The sequence below is a fragment of the Callorhinchus milii genome, unplaced genomic scaffold (genome assembly GCF_018977255.1).
Source record: "Callorhinchus milii isolate IMCB2004 unplaced genomic scaffold, IMCB_Cmil_1.0 Scaffold13, whole genome shotgun sequence".
In the NCBI taxonomy this organism is placed as follows: domain Eukaryota; kingdom Metazoa; phylum Chordata; class Chondrichthyes; order Chimaeriformes; family Callorhinchidae; genus Callorhinchus; species Callorhinchus milii.
The window spans coordinates 4,784,281-4,805,904 of NW_024704754.1; positions in this window are offsets into that span (position 1 = coordinate 4,784,281).

Genomic DNA, 21,624 nt, shown 5'->3' on the forward strand with positions numbered 1-21,624 from the left:
ATAGTTTGTTGTGTGTGTGGCTGTCTGTGTGTGTGTGTGTGTGGCTGTTTGTCTGTGTGTGTCTGCCTGTGTGTGTCTGTGTGTCTGCCTGTGTGTCTCTGTCATGTGTCTGTGTCTCTGTTGTCTGTGTGTGTCTGTCCATGTGTGTGTGTGTGTGCACACGCATATGGGGGGAGGGCACATTCCAGCCAATCCCATTCCTAACCTGAGGCCCCAAATTCCCTCTGGTCGAAGCCCGTGAAACCATTGTGTTTCACAATGTCAGATCGCCCTGAACAGTGAAATTATTCTTAAAATTCAACTTCATCGAGGCGTCTCAAAAGTTCTTCGCCAGATTTTAACAGTGAAGTGCAGTGACTGTGTATTTGCAGACAAACTCTCTGCTTTCTGCTTTATATCTGTAACCAAACCCTGCGGAGAGCTCAATCCATTTCCCTCTTTTGTTCCCTGGTAGTGAAATAAGTCGAGTAAATTCAGGTTAAAGTTTGGTGTTGCTGACTTAGCTGAACGGCTGTCGATGTAAAGTAAGAACATAAGAATTTGGTAAACGAAGGAAGACCAAGGTCCATCGAGTTCGCCTAATAACAACAATAAATTACATTTGTATAGCGCCTTTCACGTCGGGAGGACATCCCAAGGCGCGATTTGCACCATCCTGGCAGGCACTTGACATGTCGTGTCCCAAACTATACACTGTATTCCGGGATATTATTTTCTAACAGAAATAAGAATACCAAGGTCTTCGCTGTGAAGCTTGGTGTCGGGGGAGAGGAGAAGAGGAGGGAGGGGGAGGGGGGGGGGGCGGGGGAGCAAAACAATTGGTGTTTTCAGATCAGCTCTCCGAGACTGTGCCAGGATGCTTTTACTGGGGTGCACCTGTTGTATGTCTGTAATGAGGGGAAAGCGTTGGGAATTAACGAATGTTCACAATCGCCGAGGAAGCCATTTGCATGACAAAGCCTGAAAAAAGAGGCCGATTCAATTCGCTAATAATTTTCAGGCAGATGTCACCGGGTCAAAATTTAATAACGATGTTCGGTTTAAAAGAAGCTTGGGTCACTGTGACTAATTTATTAGTTTTTGTCAAGAAGCCAACATCTCGACAGTCGGATTAAACGTTAGTCTTGTCAGTGGTCAGACAATGCACAATTAGTGCTTACCAGACACTGTTTTATTTTCTTTAAATACTACTTCCCCCCCACCACCTCCCATCTCCACCCCCAAAAAGTACCATTTTTTTAAAAAAAAACTTGTGCTCAGCAGTTGTGAGACAAAGGAAACATTTATTGTGTTTGTGAAACTGCATCAATGTAGACGTTTTTTTGTCTAAAGGAACAATTAATTGTCTCTTGAAGTAATGGCAGTCTGTCCTATTTTTTCCTCTCTCTGTGCTTGGAATCTGGAACACTCTCTCTCTCTCTCTCTCCCCCGAAAGGCTGTGGATGTTGGAACCATTCAAATTTTCAAGGCTGAAGTGGATAGATTTTTGTTAAGTCGGGGTATCAAGGGATATGGGGTAATCGAACTTGAGGTACAGATCAGCCGTGATCTAATAGAACGGTGAAACAGGCTTGAGGGCCTGAATGGCCTCTCCTGTTCCTATGCTTGTTCAGATGAGGGTTGGGAATTCAGGAGTTTGGAATACTTTTCAATTTATTGGCATTCCTAACCACAGGGAGAAAACAGAATAATGTATATCCCTTCTAAATCCACATCATAAATCTGCCATAACTGCAATCTCACAAGACGGATACTCTCTCTCTCTGCCAGGGTGAAAGCTTCCTTACTCATAATAATAATAATAATTCTTGCGTTTGGTATAACACCTTCATGTTAGGAGGACCCGTGCTCACCTTAACAGAGAGAGATTTTTCTTTCATCCATCATTCTGGTTCTCTCAGAGGAGATTTGCCAGGCAAAATGGGCCTGGGTGCTGGTTTGTGGTGTGGGTGGTGGGTGCCAAAGAGCATAAACGTGAGGATTTTGATGCCCGACAGCACCCTGTGAATGGCACCCAATATTTACCGATTTCCCAAATAGCCAGTCCACTGCGCCCCTCCCCCCCCCCCCACTGTATAACAACAACAACTTGCATTTATACAGTGTCCCTCATCCAGGATAACGTCCACAGTGCTGAGTGGCTACCCTGCGTGAGGAGCCTCCAAATAAAAAATAAATAACCCTATCAGAAAGTTCCTTGCAAACGTTGAGATGCAAAATCAAGCGCATTCATATTTCATTCTTAATGCAAGTGTGCAATTTCCCCCTACTCCCACCCGCCCACCCCCCGCCACACACACACACACACACACTACATGGCTATAAAAAATATTTTAAAACACTTGAGGCTAAAACCTGTCCGATCGATTCGGAGACTGGCAGTTTCTGAACCAAATCCAGCTTGAAAATGAGGTCATGAAGATTAGTTGCGACTCGGGTTGACAGAAGAGTCCCGCCGTCTTAGTTTCCCAGCCTGAATTCTCTCTGGGACGTCCCCTTGTATTTTGAAGACTCTAAATTTTCTGGTACTTTTCCCTTTTGGTGAGAGCGCTGCCGTGTACAAACCCCACACACCTCCCCCCTCAATCCAGGACTTTGTGGACAGTCGGCTGTCGAGTTTCGCCCACAAAATACTTTATTGCGGATTCTGTGAAGCGCTTCGAGATGTCTCCTTGGCCAACTGCTCTGCGTGATACTGTGTAAATGCAAGTACGACTGATTTCTGTAATCGTAAATAATAATAATAACCCTTACATTTGATATAGCGCCTTAGCACATCGTTGAGACAACAACAATTTGCCTTTATATTGCGTTTCATGCGGGGCAGAGCCCCAAAGAGACTTCTGAAAACGCTTCACAGTAAAGCGGTTTGACTGTGTATTGTTTGGGAAAAGCGCAGCAGCTAATTGCACACGGCAGTGTCCCACACACACTCGTGGATTGAGTGACCGATTTGCTTTTTGGAAGGAGTGAGGACGTCAGGCGTGAAGAGGTTTGAAAAGTTAAGTGTTGTTTAGGCCACATACCTTGTTACCACTGTCCTCGTTACAAATGTAACCTTGGCTCGCTTGGTACTGCAGCACCGAACTCAGCTCCCCTGCTTAAAAAGAAAGCAAAGCCGACATAAATAATATAAAATTTATTATTATACTTCTATTTATGTGAAAGATTTACTTATTTAGTTATTGATAGAAAAAAAAACATTAAGGTAACATTTACCCTAATACAGCCATCACTATATAATGCTTCTATATTTGCTGTAATGGCCATTTTATTTGGCTAGAAGTTACCCACAGACATTTTATAGCCCAGCCAAGTCAATAAAACCCCCAGACTCCCTGCAATTCTGCCTTCTCTCGGGATACGGACTGGCTTGTCGCACACCGCGCTTTGCCCAATCCCAGTCAGTTGGAAAATAGTACATTGTGTTGAATTTAATTCTTTTCTCTGGTTAGCCGGGTGTCTGACACGTGTGGAAACCCATCACCGTGCTTAAGGGTCTCCAATCCAAGCTCAGAATTCCACGCGTCCCACTCACGTGTGGAAATCCCAGAGATAGACTGTTGGAATGGAATGCGCTCTCTCTCCTCCTGGAGGGACACCTCCTGCTTACCCAATTCCGGAAAGTATTAGGTGCCGGTTGGCATCAGCCAAGGCTTGGGGACCCGAGAGTGTGCGTCGGGGTTAACTGCTGGGGTCTGACCGGCTAAAACCGCATAGCTTGTCGTTGATTGAATTTAACAGTAAAGAAGCTGCCTCAAGCCCGGTTTCACATAAGCATTGTTCACGCATTCGTCACCTCAAGGCTCGGCTATGCAAACTTCCTCCTTGTCGGCCTCCCCAAGTCTTCCCTTCACAAGCTGCAGATCATCCAGAACTCTGCAGCTTGTGTCCCTTCCCGCACCAGGCTCCGTGACCCCATCACCCCCATCCTCTCCCGGCTCCACTGGCTCCCCATCCCTCAGAGGATAGAATTCAAAATTCTCATCCTCACTTTTCTACATGTCTGACTTGCTGACCCTCCCCCCCCATCAACCTGTCCGCTCCCTCCGCTCAGCGGGCTCTGGCCTGCTCCAGGTCTGCCGCCCGACCATCGGGGTCCGGGCTTTCAGCCTCTCTGCCCCCCACTCTTGGGAACTCCATCCCACTATTCCTTTGCCTTGCTCCATCCCTTTCCTCTTTCAAAGCACAACTCAAGACCTTCCTTTTTGACCGTGCCTTCAGCCGCCCTCCTACCCCTCTGCCCTCCCTCATCCCAACCTGGCCCCCCCCCCCCACATTCGGGTCCTGATCCCTGCCTTAAGACATCCTCCCGATATGAAAGCCGCTTTACAAATGTAATTTTGTTGTTGTTGTTCACGCTTACACCTCGTTGCTGCTGGAGAACAACGAGATGTGTCTCATCAGCCAAGACAGTGAGAACCAAATTAACCATCTCACACACCAAATAGTGCAAGAACTCTTTCCCTTGATTCCAGCGTCAAGCTTAATGGCATCTAAACCGTTAAAAGTTAGGGAACTCTTTCAACTAGTCCTATGGTGCGTACCATGTAATGCTGACCTGAAGGTTAAGGCATTAAGCTGCTACCTGTCGACTAAACGTAACACACAATATGCTAAACTTCGGGGTATTTTTGTATTATAATAATAATATAATCCTTGCATTTTTTATAGAGCCTTATCACATCATTGAGACATCTCAAAACGCTTCACAGAATATATTGTAAAGTGAATTGACTGTGTATTTCGCGGGCAAAACGGTATTAAAACCAACAGTTATGACTGAACACCCTCTGATGACTGGCTGTGGTTTACTGATCTGACTTCAGTCAAATCGCAAAGCATTTACACAGACCGGAGCGCCCGGCAGAGGTTGGTGGCTGGGAAGGGGGAGATTTGAAGGTAGATGCACTTTTAAATAAATGTTTTGGGTTTAGAAACTGTTGCCGTATGAACCAAGTAACTTATCAAAGCCGCTCACTGCACTTTGAGCTCATTTGAAAGCAGCCGAAAACATGTTGGATTGGAAACCTTGCATTTCAGGCACTTTCTGGTGCAGTGATGTGGTGATCTGTCGTGTTAACATTCAGGACACATTTTCCAGGTGGAGCATATTTAGTATGTAGATTGCACTGTAAGTATCTCACCAACGTAAAGGTTAAACACAGACGGGAGCTGACGGAAATTCCCACTAAAGTTCCTTTTAAGCCTTGGAATGCAAATGCGAGATTATTTTTTATATACTTGTATACATAAATGATTGTGCAAAATCGCAGGTGAGTGAATAATTTATACTGCGACGACAGGATGTGCAAAAAATAAATGCCCATGCACAGACGGACAGACATCTAGGTGACCAAACTCCACAAAGCTTTGAGTCTCTTTTTCACCTGCGCTCAACGGTTAACTTTCTAAACTTTCTTTTGTTGACATTTTCAGGCAGCAGTGTCTTTTCAAACTCAATCCATCTGATGATTCACATAAAATCAGCAGCCGTTTGTTTCCATTTTCTATCAAGAAACTACTCACCTCTCCCACATGGTGCTTTGAGACATCTCAACGATGCAATAAGATGCTATATCAAATGCAAAGATTATTATTATATATTATAAGGTGGGTTCTGGTGTTTTCCTGGGGGAAAATGAAAATAATTAAGTTTCTGGGGAAAGCTGAGGTGCTATCTGTTCTTCCTCAATGGCTGGAGATTTCTTGATTACTTTGGGATTTGATGATTTTTGGGGAGGAGGATTTTATGATTTGGTACTGTATTTCGGTCCTTGGTTGACAGGGTCGGAATGTGCGTTGGGGGGGGGTGGGGGTGCGGTGGTAGGGCAATGGGTCAGGTCAGTACTGCAAGTCACACATCTTTCAAAAAAGAAAGCTGAATTTGGCTTCTCCCTGTACACAGTATTTCTGTGACTGCTTTTTGACCCAGTTCAAGGCTTACGTCATCAAACGACGCAATAGCGTGTGAGCCATCAGTCAGGGCGATCTTAAAGGGACTAGAACAGGAATACTGTGCGAGCCTGAGAATAACTGTTTGTGTGCAGGCTATTTCCCTAAGGCTCCAATCGCAAAATAAATAACAATCCTCGCTTGTATTTGATGCTGGAGCCTGTCACGTCAGAATGCCTGAAAGCACTTCACAGGCCATTTATTTGGAGGATTGTTGGTCAGGAAACTGGGAAATACTCCCTTCTCTTTTCCCAGCAGTGTTACGGATCATTGACATCCACTTGGACAGGCAGACGGGACCTTAGTTCAATGTCTCGCTCAAAGGACTGTACCTCTGAGAATGCAGCACTCCCCCACCAGACCCACACTGGATCGTTAGTCTGGACTGTGAGCTCATATTCTCTGACATGGGGTTTGAACCCACAACCTGGTTCCCCAGGTTGTGAGTGCTAAACAACTGAGCCAGGCAGACATTTCTCATGTTCTTCCACTCGTTTGCTTAATAAGAACGAACGGATAAAACGAACAGCATTTCTTTTTACTCTGGGCTTCTCTCTGAATGCACCTCTATTGGAAGACTAACTGATAAAAGCTCAGCAAATCCAGTTTAGCCAGAACATTACATAAAACCCAGCCTCACAAGTGAGAGGACCTGGGTTTGATTCCCAGTTGGGGCGAAACATTACACAACGACCACAAAAAATGACATTTGTATAGCGCCTTTCGTGTCAGGAGGACATATGCAAGTTTCCTTACACCACACGTCTCTGGTTAGCTGGCAGTAAGTAGGAACCCGGTTGTTAGTCAGTTGGTGGATTGCTTTTCAGGGGGTAATAATCCCATTAAAAAAATCCCCCCAAAATAATTTGGTCACTCAATCCATGACTCAATGCTGTGTTTCACTCACAAAATGTATAATAATCCTTGCATTTGATATAGCACTTTTCACATCTTCGATGACATCTCAAAGCACTTCACAGAATAGACTGTAAAGTGAATTGACTGTATATTTTGTGGGCGAAATGCAGCAGCCAATTGCGCATAGCAGTGTCCCACAAACAGTCGTGGTTTGAAGTGACCAATTTATTAGTGATTTATTTTCTTGAGGGATTATTATTAGGCGTGTGGAGTAAGGAAACTTGCCCAAGGTTTCACCCTGCTGGGAATTGAACCCAGGTCTCGCTTGCAAAGCGAGTGCTCTAACCACTGAGCTACAGGACTTGACAGAATATATAGTCAATTCACTATATATGCAGTATATTCTGTGAAATGTTTTGAGACCCCTCGAAGATATGATATGGCAAGGATTATTATATTATAACATCATTTACAGGCTATACCAGGTTTCTACTGTAGACACAAGCCTTCCTCCATCTCCCACTCTGGTGAACACCTCGGATTCAACCTGGGGTCTGGCTGCACCACCACCGTCACAATCTGCTGCCTGAACCGAGCGGCTATTAATCATCCGGGGGCTTGACAGGCAGCGTCAATTATTTGGCTAAAGGGACCATTGCCATGGTTTCAAATCCTCCCTGGACCTGCCGCAGGAGTGGGTGGGAATGGGAGCCAAGGCTGATCTGGGGAGGTAAAGTCCACGGCAGTTACACACCTTCCTGATCCGTGTGGCTCCTTGTTCACACTGCCAATCTCACCGACGACAGTAAGGAGATCATCAGAAAGGGCCTTCGACCCGGGGGCCAAACAGGTTGGGAGACAGAGGAAGGACAAATATATATAATAGATCATAGAATCTCAGAAGGAGGCCATTCGGCCCATCGTGCCTGTGCCAGCTCTTTGAAAGAGATACCGACTCGTCCAAATTCCCACGCTCTTTCCCCAAAGTCTTGCAACTTTTTTTTCTTTTTAAGTACCTATCTAATTCCCTTTTGAAAGTTATTAATGAATCTGCTTCCACCGCCCTTTCAGGCAGTGTGTTCCAGATCATAACATATATGTATAATATAATCTATAAACATAATATGCATGTATAAAATATAATAAAGGTCTTTTATATCACCAGTGCATAAAAGAGAGTGATTTAGTAAGTCGGCAAAGTAGGGATTTACAAGGCAGACATGAAATAAATTAGTCCTTCGGATGAGACGTTGAACCGAGGTCCCATCTGCCTTTCAGTGGACGTTTAAGATCCCATTGCACTATTTGAAAAGAGGAGGGAGTTTCCCCCTCTCCGGATGTCATACCCGATAATCCCCCAGATACAAATCGGTCACTCACTCCATGATTGTTTGTGGGACACTGCTGTGGGCAACTGGGCTGCTGTGGTTTGCTCACAAAATACAGTCAATCCACTTTACAATATATTCTGTGGAGCGCTTTGAGATGTCTCAACGACTGTTATAGAATGGTCACAGTTCAAGCTAAGCCTTTCACGAGTGCCACTGTCAAACCCGGGAACGGAGTAACTCCAGGGGTAACCGTGTTCTACTCTCACAAACAGACCACGTGGAAGGCTACATCCATGTTTCAGACCCCCTTTATCAACTGGCTGCAAGTTGTCCGATTCAGGGTGGGTGAGAACGGACGAAAGGAACTGCGCAGTTCACCTCAACACAACTGGAGGGAAGAGTTCAAGGCGATTCACATCTCCGAGAGCATTTTGGAAAGTTACACAGCTGGTCGTGCTGTTTCCCGGCTTCTCTCTCTCGGCACTTTCTCGTGTCGAAGGGGTGACAGACCGGAGAGTCAGCCTATTGCATCTGTCACTTGGAAAAGCATTGCCTTGGTAACGGGTTCAGACCTCAGATGGGTAGGAACACGTAAGTTCTGCTTCCCTCAACCCGTCCAAGTCAGAAACAATCGACCCTCTTCACCGGCTATAACCTAACCCTCGGTAACCACACAGTCACATTACACAGTTCAACGCTAATGCGTCACACAGAAGAAGAAAACCCCAAACAATAATAAATTGGTCCTTTTCAATCCACGACTGTTTGTGGGACATTGCTGTGCGCAATTGGCTGCCGCGTTCGCCCACAAACATACAGTCAATTCACTTCACAGTGTGTTCTGTGAAGCGCTTTGGGGCGTCCTCCCGACGTGAAAAGTGCTATATCAAATGCAAAGGATTATTATTATAAGATGACGTTACAGCTCCTTTAACTTGGCTCACCGCAACACAATCCAGATAGCCTTGGGAGAAGGCTATTTCTATTTCTTCGCTTCATGGCTGTTTGTGAGAGGATATGGCCTGGTGCAAATTGGCTGCCACAAAATATACAGTCACTCCACTTGCCCCTAGAACTTTCCTAAGTTTGCCTCTCCCCCGGAGCTGGGCACTCCACTTGACCCATTAGTCCCACACATCACATCACTCCATTATGTCTGAAGAATAAAAAAAAAATCACACTTACTATTTCCCAACTTCAGTCGCAGTGGGTTTTCAATGATGAAATAATAATTTATTATTATTATTATTATCATCCAACACATTCTCAGTTTGAATCAAAGAGAATGAATTCTGTCAGAGCATTTCTCTTTGGTATTTATAATAAAAATAATAACAATCTGGACTCTGGTGCGTATGAAAACGCGAAGGGAGTTTCTCTCTCTCTCTCTCCTCTCTCTCACCCCTTATGTATTCTGGACAATCAATTCCCCCAAATAAAATCGGTCGTTCATTCCATAATAATAATAATAATAATCCTTGCATTTGATATAGCGCTTTTCACGTCGGGAGGACGTCCCAAAGCGCTTCACAGAACATACTGTAAAGTGAATTGACTGTATATTTGTGGGCGAACGCGGCAGCCAATTGCGCACAGCAATGTCCCACAAACAGTCGTAGATTGAAAATGACCAACTTATTATTGTTTTGTTTTGGAGGGATTATTATTAGGCTCTGTGTGGAGTAAGGAAACTTGCCCAAGGTTTCGCCCTCTGCCTGGAATTGAACTCCGGTCTCTCACTTGCAAAGCGAGTGCTCTAACCACTGAGCTACAGGACTCCGTGTCTGTTTGGAACATTGCTGTGTGCAATTGGCCGCCACGTTTCGCCGACAAAATACACGGTCACTCCACTTTACAGTATATAATAACAATCCTTGCAAGTTGTCCCGATTCAGGGTGGGTGAGAACGGACGAAAGGAACTGCGCAGTTCACCTCAACACAACCGGAGGGAAGAGTTTAATCGCTGTGAAGCGCTTTGAGACGTCGCAACGTACGTGACCATCACCTGCATCAAATGCCAGGAATATTATTATTTATTATTACTCCCCCCCCCCCCCCCCGACTCCAGGCTACACAGCTAAACCGGGATAGCCAACCGGCGAAAACTAAGCGTCGCGCGGAGCGCCGTATAGCTTCGTGGTTAGAGCGTTTGCCTCTCAAGCGGGAGGGAGGGAGGGGAGGGAGGGAGGGAGGGAGGAGGGGGGTCCCGGGTTCGGTTCCCGGACGGGGGGGGGGGCGAAACCCCGGCGAGGTCTCCTCCCTCCGCTGCGCCTCCGTTTGCCGAGCGGGAAGCCCGGTAACCCGGTAACCCGGTAACCCGGTGGCCGGTCGGCCGGTCGGCGGATGGCTTTCCCGGCCACGATGACCTCGATCCCCCGACGGTCCGCGGTGACGCCGCGCGGCCGCCCCCAGCGGAGGCTCCGCTGCGCCGCGTAACCTGCGGAGCGCTCCGAGGCGTCGCGAAGGTGTGATAAGGCGCGGAGTCCAATGTCAGAATTATTATTATTATTATTATTATTATTATTATTATAAAACCACAGCAATTGGTACTCGTCACCTAAGTTCACACCGGTTGTTGCCTCAGGTCCCGGGATACGGTCCCGGGGGACAACTCCCGGGGGTGTGGGGGGGGGGGGGGGGGTGTGGGAGGGTGGGGGTGGGGGGGGGGGACCGGGATGGGGGGGATTTGGCCCCCGGGAGAGGGGGCTCTTACCCGGGGAAGCCGTCAGCACTGCCCCGCGCCGCCTCCGCCTCTCCCTCTCCCTCTCCTCGGCCTCCGCTCCCGCAGTCGGACACAGCGATCCGCGCTTCCCCCGCAACCGGGACCCCGGGCCCGGGGGGGCCCCCACCCCCTCCCCCACCCCCACCCCCACCCCCTCCCCCACCCCGGGAGGGGCTCCGGCCATCGGCATCGCTCTCTCTCTCTCTCTGTGTGTGTGTGTGTGTGTCTCTGTCTGTCTCTGTCTCTCTCTCTCTCTCTCTGTCTCTGTGTCTCTCTCTCTCTCTCTGTGGAGAGCGGTGATCTCTTCCTGTTTCTCAGCTCCGGGTTCCCATCCGCTGCCGCTGTAGCGCTTTAAACCTCTCCACTCGCTCTTTGCCTCTCTCCCTCAGGCGGAGCAGCGCCACCCGAGGCCAGGACCCCCCCCGGGCACCCCCCCACATACCCCCCCCGGGCACCCCCCCCCCCCCCGGGCACCCCCCCCACATACCCCCCCCGGGCACCCCCCCCACATACCCCCCCCACATACCCCCCCCCCACATACCCCCCCCCACATACCCCCCCCCCACATACCCCCCCCCCACATACCCCCCCCCCACATACCCCCCCCCACATACCCCCCCCCCACATACCTCCCCCCCACATACCCCCCCCCACATACCTCCCCCCGGGCAGCCCCCCCCCACTCATACCCACCCCACACTCATACCCATCAGAACACTCATACCCGCACCCCCACACACATACCCACACAATCACCCTCTCTCACACATATATACACACTGCCCCCCCCCCACACACACACAGCCCCCCACACGCACACTCCTCCCCCACACATATTCACACACAGCCCCCACCCCCACATACACAGCGCTCCTCCCTCAACACACATACATATAAACACGCACATACACACACTTCAACAAATAAATACACACGTGTGTGTGTGTGTGCGTGGGGGGGGGGGGTGTGTGAGGGGGAATGATTGCTCTCAGAGTTCAAAGGCGATAAGAATGACTTTAATGTCTTTTAGTGCTCTGAGACGCTGCCCTGTGTGAGGGGCGCTATAGAAATGTAAGCTGTGGTTGTACCTTTACGTATGATTCCTCTCACATGGGTTTAGATAGTATGGAGAGCCCTGAACACGGGCTGTTGTAGACGCGGCTATCCTGCCTTTAATAATAATAATAATAATCCTTGCCTTTGATACAGCGCCTTATCACATCGTTGAGACGTCTCAAAGCGCTTCACAGGATATACTGTAAAGTGAGTCGACCGTGAATTTGCTGTCGAAACGCGGCTGCCAATTGCGCACAGCAGCGTCCCGCAAGCAGTTGAGTGACCAAATTATTATTTGTTTACCTTTAGTCGCTTTCACTCTCTATTTCTCCTCCTTTTCCCCTTCTCTCTCTCAATTCAAATACTTGTTCCCTTCTCCTCTCCGCTCCTCTACTCTCTGTGCATTTTTGTATCTCTCTTCTGTTTTCTTCCAGCTGTTTCCTTGCCCTTCTCTCTCTCTCTCGCTCAGTCTGCATCTCGTTCTTTGTCTCAGTGACTTATGGTCTCTCTCTCGCTCTCTCTTACCCCCCACCCCCTTTTCTCTGCCTTTGTCCTTTCCCATCTCACTGTCTCGCTCTTTGAATGGATCAGTGTTGCTTGATCGATCGGCCAGTGGCAGATTGCTCGCATCTTATTCCCCGTAATTCCCATCGAGTCAGTACCCATCTGGGGGTGGGTCTCTCCGCTCGTTTGTCTTCCCATCGGCACAGACGCTGATTCAAGACAGAGCATGGTTTGCGGGATACCCTGATCTGTACAGTTCAGTCGGGGAAGGATAGTTTGGGCAGGTGCCCCTGACATCCTTTGTGGGAAGCGATGTCTCTTTCCTTTAGGTTTGTGCACAGTTTATGGGATGACCGAAAGCGAGGGGCTTTGGTGGGTGGGTGGGTGCGTGGGTGGGTGGGGGAGGTTGTGGGGGAGGGAGAGTGAGATAGACATATCCACACACCCAGAATGAAATTCTCTATCGAACGTTTTTTACTGTCTTCAAACAGAAAGACTGTAAAGTGATTTGACTGTGTATTCTGGTGGTCACGTTTCACCCGCAAAATACACACTCACTCCACGTTACGGTATATCCTGTGAAACGCTTTAAGACGTCTCAACAATGTGATGAGGCGCTATATCAAATGCAAGGATCATTATTATTATTAATATAACATGATAAATTTTGCAGTGTAACATAAAGCCTCTTCTCAGTCACATTCCTTCCGACGCTCACAATATGTTCAGTGCTTAACAGGACCCTGTGTAAAGCAGGATCTGTCTCCGAGAGTGGGAGCTGCTGTGTCGGTTCCGCACTGTTGGAGAGCAGAGACCCTGCGGAAACCAAACTGGTTATACCTCATGGACTCCTATTGCAGAATTGTTGATAAGCGTTTCCATAGCAACTCCAAGGCTCCACACACGTGTCGAGTTTTGCGGGCGATTTGAATTCCTGAATGAAATCCAAACCAGGTCTGACCCGACCGTCGGCAATGTTACTGTTTTATCGGTCTTTCAACTGCTCCCCCCAAAAAATCACAATTCACAGTGTAATGTCTTCCCGAGGTCCAATCTAATAACCTCAGCATCTTCGTCTCGCGATAACTGGAGCATCCGGTGCTTCGTGAGACACGAGACGATCGTAATAATTCTTGTAGTTGACACCGCGCCTTATCACGTGCTCTCAAAGCGCTTCACAGGATTTACTGTAAAGTGGAGTAACTGTGATTTGTGGGAGAAACACGGCAGCCAAAATGCGCACAGTAGGGTCCCGTGAAGATCACCAAAGATGCGATGGGAAGAGAGGGGGTTTGAAGAGGGTGGGGGGGGGGGGGGGGAGAGGAGGAGCGGATTTGGGAACTGCCCCCAAGTCAATTACGGTGAGAACAGTGGGCGGAGGGCAGAAAGTCCAGATTCTCATAGATGCTCTGGAATCGTACACCATAATAGAAGATCTGGTCATTCTGTTGTTGACATGTATTGGCAAAGCTCAGTGATGAAATCATTTCAAGCTTCTTGTGTCATCTTAGTGGAGTCCTGGAGCTCAGTGGTTAGAGCGCTCGCCTTGCAAGCGAGAGACCTGAATTCAATTCCAGGCAGAGGGCGAAACCTTGGGCAAGTTTCCTTACTCCACATACCTAATAGTAATCCCTCCAAAAAAGAAAAACAATAATAAATTGGTCATTTTCAATCCACAACTGTTTGTGGGACACTGCTGTGCGCAATTGGCTGCCGTGTTTCGCCCGCAAATACACGGTCAATTCACTTTACAGTATATTCTGTGAAGCACTTTGAGACGTCGAGAAGACGTGAAAAGCACTATATCAAATACAAGGATTATTAATATTATTTGAAAGGCGCTATACAAATGTAATTTTGCTGTTGTTGTCGCAAGCAAGAGGACTGGGTTTGATTTCTGGGCAGGGAGAAACTTTAGGTAAGTTTCCTTACTCCACACACACCCTTCGGTTTACCTTGCAGTAAGTAGTAACCCAGTTGTTAGTCAATTGGTGGATCGCTTTCAGGGGGTAATAATCCCTTTGAAAAATAATAATTTGGTCACTCATTCCACAACTGTTTGTGGGACACTGCTGTGTGTAAATGGCTGCTGCGTTTTGCCCACAAAGTATACATTCACTACACTTTGCATTATATTCTGTGAAGGGCTTTGAGACGTCTCAAAGACGTGATAAGGCATTATATCAAATGCAGGGATTATTATTTATTATAATTAGAATGCTTTTTTGCGTCAGACACATGTGGAAACCCCATCATCAAACCAAACTGAGAATTTCACACATCCCACCTACACATGGAAATTGTAGATAGATTGTTGGTATGGAAAGTGTACTGTCTCTCCCTGGAGGGATGCATCAACAACAACAACATGGATTTATATAGTGCCGTCCATGCCGGATGGGGTCTCAGAGCGCTTCACAGTAACGGATCACGGGGCCGAGCCAGGGGGAGGGGAGGAAGGTGACCAAAGACACGGTCGAAAAGAAAGGTCTTTAGCTGAGACCTGAAAATAGGAAGAGAGGGAGCGAGTCGAAGGGAGTGAGGAAAGGAGTTCCAGAGCCTCGGGGCATAGTGGCTGGAGGTACGGCTGCCGAGGGTGGAGCGGAGGACTTGGAGGACAAGGAGGAGGCCAGACCCGGTGGAATGAAGGCAACAGGCACTGTTTTGAGGAGAGAGGAGGTCATAGAGGTCGGGGGGTGCAGAGGAGTGGAGGGAGTTGAGGACAAGGGTGAGGATCCTGAAGTCAATCCTCTCCGGGACAGGCAACCAGTGCAGTCTGGCAAGGACTGGGGTAATCGGGGAGCGGAGGTGGTGCGGGTAAGAAAGCCTCGCCCCTCTCTTCCTATTTTCATCCTGCTTACCTTATTCTGGAAAGCAATAAGCGCAGGTTGGCAGGAGCCAAGGTTGGGGAGACCCCAGAGTGTGTGTTGGAGTAACTGCTGGAGTCTAACCAGCTCAAACCACATAGCTTGCCATTGATAGCACTGTCTGGCAAGTAGACAGAATGACCAGTGTCCCATTTCAATGACTTTTACTAAAAGTCTCTGATGCCCTGTCCCTCATCTCCACGGCAACTCTTAATTTGTTAACCAGGGACAATGAAAGGATGGCACCCATGGTGACTACCTGTTATCAACAGCTCGCCATTCAGTGAAGTGGAGCCATTGCCACTGATTACCATCACATTCTCCACTTCCATGGAAACCATTCAGTGAGATAGCCACAGATGCCCCAATCAATGGCCTTGACTACCAGCTGCTGTGCTACCCTCCTATTGTTACCAGAAACAGTATTAACTGGAGAATCCTAACCGGCCAAAGCAAAGCACACACACTCTTCCCCCGCCCCCCCCCCCCCCCACCCGCCGCCCCACCACCTTGCCCAATGCAAATTGATAATAATTTGGTCACTTGATCCACGACTGTTTCGGGGCACTGCTGCGCACAAAATACACAGTCAATCCGCTTTACAGTGTATTCTATGACGCGCTTTGAGACGTCTCAACGACGGGACGAGGCGCTATATAAAATGCAAGGATTGGGATGATTATTATTATTATTATTCTGTGAAGTTGCAAATTCAATATTTGGAAGAGTTCCATGTTTCCTCATCAAAATCGTCTGGGGCGTTCATTGGATGAAAGAGCAACCCTCCCCACTCCAACCTTTTAAAGGACACACACTTTGTTGTCAGCTAGTACAGTATAGTAATGGGCTGCCTTCAAATGGTTGCACCTGCCCTTTGCACCTGGTGTTTGCAAGAGGTTTTGTTCCTTGGTTTGTGAGAGTCGCAAGAAGTAATTATAGAACCTGCCGCGAGAGGGCACTGCAGTCAAGCCTTTAAGCAGATGTGAATTATTGATACCCAATGTGAGCCATCTCCCAGTCTAGCTTATCGCATGTACTGTATGTACACCGTTCTCTGGAAACTGGGTAATAAATTTACAGAACGCAAAATACTGCAGATGCTGGAAACCTGAAACACAAACAGAAGTCGCTGGGAACACTCAGCAAGTCAGGCAGCATCTATAGAGAGAGGAAAATTAGTCAACATTTCGGGTCCACGAATCTTCGTCAGAACGCTTCAGTTTTGACGAAGGCACTGACTCACTTTCCTTTCTCCACAGATGCTGCCTGACCTGCTGCACCTTCCCAGCGACTTCTTCTGTTTTTGTAATAACTTTACAGACTGCGATCAGTAAGGCAGGAATTCTCAGGATCAAGGGTGCACTTCACAAACCCACTCCAGGGTCTGTACACATGCAATTTGGGATTGAATTCAATTTGGGATTTTCTGTCGAGAAAACGAGCATTGAGAGTGATATGTTTATTGAATTTTAAGCAGACACATCGTTCCCATTATAAAACGTCTCGATACCAGGCCTGTAATGTGGTGACTATCCCAAACTGAATAACATTTGTGGTTTCAAGACCTCCCGTATTTCAAGACCTCCCGTGTCATCAAAGTGTTCACTACCAGCAGCAGCAGGGAACATTCTGGAATTAGGTAAGCAGTAGGCGTCCCTCCAGGGAGAGAGTGCGCATTCTATTCCAGCAATTGAGCACTGGAATTTCCATGTGTAGGTGGGATGCATGGAATTCTCAGCTTGATTTGGAGACCCTTAAGCATGGTCATGGGTTTCCGCATGTGTCAGACACCCTCCTGGCCAAAATAAAACCAGCACCAAGGTCAAATATATCCCCTCCCACACTCACCCACCCAGAGAGAGAGAGACCCACCCACAGAGAGACACATCCACAACAACAACAAATTACGTCCTTTCAAAATATGGCCTTTCACGTTGGCAGGACGTCCCAAGGCACTGGACAGTCAGGGATTTGGACCCAATCAGTAGGGGTGGAGGGCAGGGAGGCTAGGGGTAGGAGGATGGTCGAAGGTGCAGTCGAAGAGGAGGGTCTTGAGATGTGCCTTGAAGGTGGCAAGGGAGGGAGCAAGGTGAAGGGACTATGGGATGGAGTTTGAAAGGGTGGGGGCAGAGAGGCTGACGGCCCGACCGCCAATGGTGGAGTGGGCCGGACGGGGGACATGGAGCAGGCCGGAGCTTGCTGAGCGGAGGGAATGGATAGGTTGATATGGTGTCAGCAGGTCACAGAGGTAGAAAGGAGCAAGGACGTGGAGGGCTTTGAAAACACACCAGTGGCGGAGTAAGGTTTGGGGAGGGAGGTGGTGGGGGGGGGGAAAGGAATAGGCTGTTAGTGACTTCAGAGAGTTGGTGTGTGTTAAGTAGGAGTGAGCTCATCAAATCGTCTCAAATACAACCTGTGAATCATTCTAGTCAACAGGGCAATCTGCTCTGCACTTTGCACGAACAGCCAATGAGTGGATGTCCACACCACCTCTGTGACGCAGTGCAGTTAGTACAAGAATGATTAACAGTAATCAGAGCACCACCCTTACACTGACTGTAGGAGAAGCAATATGGATTCCACAGACATTAGTGTACTAGGAGATACCAGTCACTGCACCTTGAAGAATATCCTGTGAAGCGCTTTGAGACGTCCTCCTGATGTGAAAGGCATTGTATCTCTTCGACCGTGCCTTCAGCTCCCCTCTCGACTCTCTAGCCCCTCCTCGCTCACTCCCTCCCCTCCCCTCACCCTGGCCATGTCTCCCCTGCTCGGGTCCCGACCCAACTGTCCAGCGCCTTGGGACGTCCTCCCGACGTGAAAGGGGCTCTATAAATGAAATCTTGTTGTTGTATCGTGTAAGGATTAATATTATTATTATTATTATTACCCGGCTGACAATTCCCTTGATAAGATCAATCATTCACTTCATGGCTGTTTGCGGGATGTCACTGTGTGGAAATGAGCTGATGCATTTGCCTACAAAATACACAGTCACTACACTTTACAGTGAATTCTGTGAAGAGCTTTGAATTGCTAGAGCGAAGAAGACCAAGGTCCACCCAGTCCACCTTTCACCGTCCTGGCAGTCGCATGCACATGTCATGTCCCAATCTATATATTTTATCCCGAGATATTATTTCCTATCAGAAATCTGTCTGATTTGCTTTTGAAAGAATCAACACTTTCTGCTTCCACCGTCTCCCTAGGGAGCCTGTTCCATACATTCACAACTCACTCATTGAAATAGTGTTTCATAAGAGCCGTCCTCATGATATTAAACATAAGGTTTATTATTAGAGGCTCGGAGAGAGACGTTACTCATTGGGTCAATACAAATCTTTTGGGACGCAGTAAAGTTATAAGTTGTAGGGCAGCGTTGAATGGAGCAGACTGGGGGGCATCGCCTTAGATTCTCTGCAAAAACACAACAAAAATATGAGACACAAAAAAAGTGTGCCTTACAAGACAATCAAAATTATTATTACAAATAATAATCATTGTCGTTGACCTCCTTGCTCCTTGCAGCTGTGATTTCTTCTGGAATAATCACAGCGTCTTTGAAGTTGTGGTGCTAAGATAGAGACTGATTTACTCAATTTAATTTTAGCGATGATGTAAGTGATGATAAAGTGCCATGTGTTGTTCGGTGTGGTAAGTGTGGAGCGCACACACACCCAATGGTTCATCATCGACTTTGACTTTGTCTCCTGCCCCATTATTCATCGCTTAACGATTTGCCATCACATCGCCCATGTTTACAAATATCTTGCTTTGCTCTGACTGGGATCAATGCCTGTGTGAGTGTCAGACAAGCAGAGAAATGTACAGCTCAAAAGCAGGCCATTTGAACCATCGTCCTGATAGGGATAGGATATAGAGTCCAGTGGCAGCCTGGCTCAGAGGTAGCTCTCTCTCGCCGCTGAGTCAGAAGGTTGTGGGTTCAAGACCCCACATCGGGACATGAAATCATGTAGTCTAAGCTGCCGCTCCAATGCGGTGCTGGGGGTGCGATGCATTGTCAGAGGTGCCGTCCTTCGGATGAGATGTTAAACCGAGCTCCCCGTCTGCCTGTCCATGTGGACGTTAAAGATCCTATTCAAAAAGAGAAGGGAGTTTCTCTCTCCCGGTGTCCTGGCCAGCAATCCCCCAAATAAAATCAGTGACTTGCTCCATGGCTGTTTGTGGGACGTTGCTCGGAGCAAACTGGCTGCTGCCTTTCGCTAGCAAAATACACAGTCACTCCACTTTACGGTATATTCTGTGAAGCGCTTTGAGACGTCTCAACGACGTGATAAGGCGCTATATCAAATGCAAGGATTATTATTATTATTTTTATATCCCTCCGAGTCCACCAAAGAGACATTTAACCATATGAAAGGCGTTTTTTTTCCAGAATCTTTTTTTTTAACCTCACCTCAGTGGCTGCTAAATCCACTTGCGAGATTGTGGTGCAAGATTTGCGGTATTCCTTAAAGCGTTCCTCACCTTGAACACTTCAAGGAACGTTCAAGGAACCGTTCTACCCCATGCACCTCTCCCAGGTGATAACGCGACCCGCCATTGAGTCATGGAAACAAAAAGCAGAACCGAAGAAAAATTAGCTGGGATTTGCACTGACTGTCACCATGGTAACTCTTGCTGGGAGAGCATAAGTTATCTAACAAAGTGGGATAAGTGGGAGAGCGAGACAAAGTTCCATCTCACTGTCGTGAGCATCCATTTACTCTGCTGAGTGCTTGATCTCAGCTCTGCGCTGGGGGAAGGGCATGGGTAATTGGCTGGGAGGCTTTGCAGAGCCTGATGACTGGTGGACACCAATGTTGGCGTTTCCATATTGTTTCATTTATTTATTACAGCCGAGAGCAGTCAGGAGATTAACACGCCACGCACTTCAATTATTTATATTGAATCACACTGTTGACTACAGTTGACAACTGAGGGAAAATGCAAGCCAGAGATGGTGGTAACTTAATCGTGTGTCATCTTTATCACAACCACAAAATTACATAGCGTCTTTCACGTCGGGAGGACATCCCAAGGTGTTGGCCAATTAGTGTTTCGGACCTGAGCTGGGGATTGGGATCGGGGAGGGTGGGGGGCAGGGAGGGAAGGAGGGTGACTGAAGGCACAGTCGAAGAGGAGGGCCTTGAGACGGGTCTTGAAGGAGGCAGGGAAGGGGGTGAGGCGGAGGGAATGCGAGATGCAGTACTAGAGGGTAGGGGTAGAGCAGCAGAGGCAGTGACAGACCATGAGATATTCGGTCAACGAGCCTATTTATTTATCCACTTATTACTCCATTCACTTCAGCCACAGTTCGCAGTGACGGATTTATTCTGGGACATCCAGTTCGGGAGTTTTGCTCTCCCCCCCACCACCACACCCCCCCCCCACCCCCAGCCCAGATAAAACTGGTTGTTCACTTCACGGCTGTTTGTGGGTATGTTGCTGTGCACAAATTGGCTGTTGCGTTCGCCCACAAAACACACAAACGTATCCCGAGAAGTACTTTGGGACTTCCTCTTGACATGAATGAAGCTGGATCAAATGCTAAGGATTGTTGTTGTTATTGTAGAAGGAACGTTCCTGCAATTTGCTGCAGCAAGAGAGGAACTAAACTAAGAGCAGTGGTGACAGAGCAAGGGTAAGTAAAGCTATGTGTTCTGAGTGTTGGGAAGAAACCACATGTCTTGGGATAAGGGATGGAGCCCAAGGAAACCATGGAAGGGGTGATAATAATCCTTGCGGAGTCCTGTAGCTCAGTGGTTAGAGCACTCGCTTTGTAAGTGAGAGACCTGAGTTCAATTCCAGGCAGAGGGCGAAACCTTGGGCAAGTTTCCTTACTCCACACAGAGCCTAATAATAATCCCTCCAAAAAACAACAATAATAAATCGGTCATTTTCAATCCACGACTGTTTGTGGGACATTGCTGTGCGCAATTGGCTGCCGCGTTCGCCCACAAATACACAGTCAATTCACTTTACAATGTGTTCTGTGAAGCGCTTTGGGACGTCCTCCCGACGTGAAAAGCGCTATATCAAATGCAAGGATTATTATTATTATTATTATTATCCTTGCATTTTATATGGAACCTTATCACGTCGTTGAGATGTCTCGAAGCGATTCACAGAAGATATTGTAAAGTGGATTGACTGTATATTTTTGTGGGTGAAACGCAGCAGCCAATTGCACACAGCAGTGTCCAGCAAACAGCCATGGATTGGGTGACCAAATCATTCTTATTATTTATTTATTTTTGGGGAGTGATTATTACTCCCGGAGAGTAATCTGCCAATCGATTAACAGCCAGGTTCCTACTTACTGCTATG